General features: G+C 38.4%; 1 long non-coding RNA gene across 1 annotated transcript; it reads right to left on the bottom strand.

The window, feature by feature from the left end:
• Positions 1-415: 415 nt before the first annotated feature.
• Positions 416-3,253, bottom strand: LOC123898167. The gene is made up of 3 exons (XR_006805276.1): positions 3,136-3,253; positions 1,807-1,861; positions 416-724 (listed from the first exon to the last, which is right to left on the bottom strand). It is a non-coding gene; the product is annotated as an uncharacterized LOC123898167 (long non-coding RNA).
• Positions 3,254-3,571: the final 318 nt, after the last annotated feature.

Below are 3,571 nucleotides of genomic sequence, written 5' to 3'. Positions count from 1 at the left end.
CAGCCTGGACAGATGTGCCAACACCTGCTGCAACATTTGTCCCTTCAAGCAGCCTTTGCTCAATGGCCAACACCCCTTTCCTTTTACAGGGAACATCAGTGCTTCTCAGAATATCTGGGTGTTGCTCAAGGATGATATTACATAATAGAGTGGGAAGAGCAACTGGCTTCTCAACAGCATAAGTCAAAGCATGGCTTAAAGTTTCTTGAAAGAAATAGGACCCATAATCAAATTTTGCCTTGGTACCCACAGCATAAATGAACTTTCACAATCCTCTGTGTAACACCCCGATTTTTAAAACCAAAAAGAGGGCATTATTATTTTATTTTTTTTAAACAACACGCTAAATAAAATATTTATCAGAGTGCGCGTGAAACTCTTTACAAGCTCATTCATTAAATCATACAAACAGAAATCAATATACAATATCAAAGATTGTATTTCACGGGCTTCCGAGAAGCAAAGTGTGCACCTGAATAATTTACATTCCAAAAGGATACATCAAGTTCACATACCTAAACAAAACAGAACTCGTGAACCGAATGTATCGCACGGCCAAAAGGCACTAAACATGTCTGAGTATACTATACAGTCATCCAAAAGAAACTAGGCCCTAAGCCTAAACAAAAATGTAGCCTAACCAAAGCTACCATCTACTCTCCGGCATAATCCACGAAGTCCTCGCCATCCTCACGACCAACGGCCTCAAGTGGCACACCATCATCTAAGGTGGGGGATAACCCGTTCACGTATCAAACAAGCAAGGGTCACCAACTGGAAACAAGCATAAAAATACCAAATACACATACCAAATGCCAAGTACCAAAACGGAAAGCGAGTAAACATTTAACACATCCTCAACACCACGAAGAATAAATAAAGTGCACACATAATCCTAATGCAAAACCTCTAATGCAATGAATGCGACAACCACCACTGGTTTCGTAACCCTCTAACACAACAAATGCGACAACCGCCACTGGTTAATCACATGCATAACTCCCGGAATCTAACCACACTCAGACAAAGTACCAAACACCGGGTGAAGTCACTCAGACAAATCACCGACACTATCAACTGAGGTACAACCACTACAGATCGAATACCGACTTTAACAACTACGGTACAATCACTACAGATCGAATACCGACTAGAACAACTGCGGTACAATCACTACAGATCGAATACCGACTAGAACAACTGCGGTACAATCACTACAGATCGAATACCGACTAGAACAACTGCGGTACAATCACTACAGATCGAATACCGACTAGAACAACTGCGGTACAATCACTACAGATCGAATACCGACTTACCGGTATAGTCACTCAGACAAATACCAAGCTCCGCTCACCAAGAATCCCGTAGGATTAAGTACTCCACTCACACAACCACACCTCGTGGTCCACTCCCGCAACCACTTATTGAACCCCATAAAATCCCTCAACCATTTGGGTGGACCCACTCTCGCAATCACACCCCGTGGTCCACTCCCGCAACCACCTCTTACCATGGACGCATGAGCATACGATACCCTTACCTATACCAATGCAACCACAATACATATATTATCACAATCATATGTAATCTCCCAACAAGCATATCAACACATATATTTCATCAAATACTATGTCAGACAAGTAACCTCATGTATTCATCACGAACTCATATCGAGAATACATAATACAAACATGCCAAGCACTCACAAATAGTGCACAAACAAATACACAAAGCATTCACAACAACAAGCATACAACTATGCTATCGACGGAATTTAATACGGAAGTAAGAAGGTGCCCTTACCTCGGCAAGCTTCCAATTTCAAACAACTTCGAACAATTCTACACTTTCGCGCGCCCTAAACTAAGCAGCGTACAATCCATAAGTTTCTTCCAAAATATTTTAACGAAACTAAACCTATCCACAAAGGTCTAGAGGTGTCTAAGGCACTTCCTAACACTCTCGGATAATGATTCCAAGTTCTCCCCATAGTGATTAAAAATTCCCGAAGTTAAATACACTATTTTTCACAAAACAAAATACATTTTTGTTTTCAAAGCATACCATTGACCACTATGTTTTTAAACTTAGAAGAAGACATTTACACACCACAAAAGCATATGAAAACAACCTAAAAACTTTTCAAAAATATCTCGACAAAATAATCGAGTTTTTCTTGCGTCGCAAGTTTCAAGTTTTTCTTTCCAAAAACAATCCTATAATCATTCTTTTACCCACCTATGATCACTTCATCAAAAGCATGATCATTTTTTCTCAAATGTGGACTTAGAAAAAATTTGGAAATTTCCCCCATTCACCTCCTTTAGGTTCGGCCAAGCAAAACCAAAATCCCACTTCCGCTCAAAAATTTTCGCTTCCGAGAGCTTGGTAATATCCCATAATACCCCCAAGTCACTAATCCAAGCACCCAAAAATATTTCGGGCCAAGCCTCTAATTACGACAAAATCAATTTTTGGTTCCCAAAGACAAAAACAACACATATATCATTTTTACCCAAAACTTTTTGATTGGTAATTCGCCCTAGGCCATGATTGTGCCTCCCACAAAGTCTTAACAAAATTTGAAAACTCCTCCTCACTTTTCACAATTTTTCTCATGACCAAAATTTTGAAAATAAAACCAACACTTCAAAGTTTTCCATACAAAACCCTAGTGATCATTCTACTAGTTCACATGACCATGGAATTGATCAACCAAACCACTTTGAGCATCAAAACAAAAGTTTCTAAAAATATGTTCATCAAACCTCAAGAACACACACAAAAATTATTTTTCTTGTTTCACAAAACAAAGTCCATAATCTAACATCCATTTCTCTACTATGCTCATAAACAACACCAAAAAGAAAAGCACAAAACAATTTTTCAAAGTTATGATCATTTCAAATAACTTTTTCAAACCCTAACAAAAGATTTTGTGAAAACTTTAATCACCATGGAAATCATCATCTACTAAGCTTAAACAAGCTAGTTTACCACTCATAAACACTTCTATGGAACCAAAACTAATTAAAACTAGATTCTAGAATATTTTCCTCAAGAACATAATCATGGAAAACTCCTAAAATCTATGAGTTTAAACCAAACAAAAGAAGGGAGAAGGTTAGTTACCTTAAGCAAGTGATTCTCTACACTTTTCCTTAGAGCTTCCAAGCTTGAAATGGAACCAAATGGTGAAGAATGGAAAATTTGGTGAAGTTAGGGAATGGAAAAAGGCACTCACGGCCAAGAGGAGAGGTTTTGTGATATTTTCTAAGTCCACAAAATGTGTCAAAAGTCTCCTATGTAATAAGCTCATGATCAATTATATCCACTTGATCAAAAGGCAACTTCTCTAGGCCAATCCTAGCCCTCCATTTCACTTTAACAAATATCTAGATATTTTCTCTCACGCCCCACAGCTCTCGCGCGCCGCGACGAGCAAAACTCGTAAAAACAGAAAACTTACGGAACGGAAGTCCGTCTTAAAATATTTCCAAAACTTATCGCCGAATCTTTTTCCGCGACTGTAATTTTCTTCCACACCCTTGAAAATTATTCTCAGTAC

The sequence above is a fragment of the Trifolium pratense genome, linkage group LG7, assembly GCF_020283565.1.
Source record: "Trifolium pratense cultivar HEN17-A07 linkage group LG7, ARS_RC_1.1, whole genome shotgun sequence".
Classification (NCBI taxonomy): Eukaryota; Viridiplantae; Streptophyta; class Magnoliopsida; order Fabales; family Fabaceae; genus Trifolium; species Trifolium pratense.
This window is presented reverse-complemented; position numbering and strand designations above follow the sequence as displayed.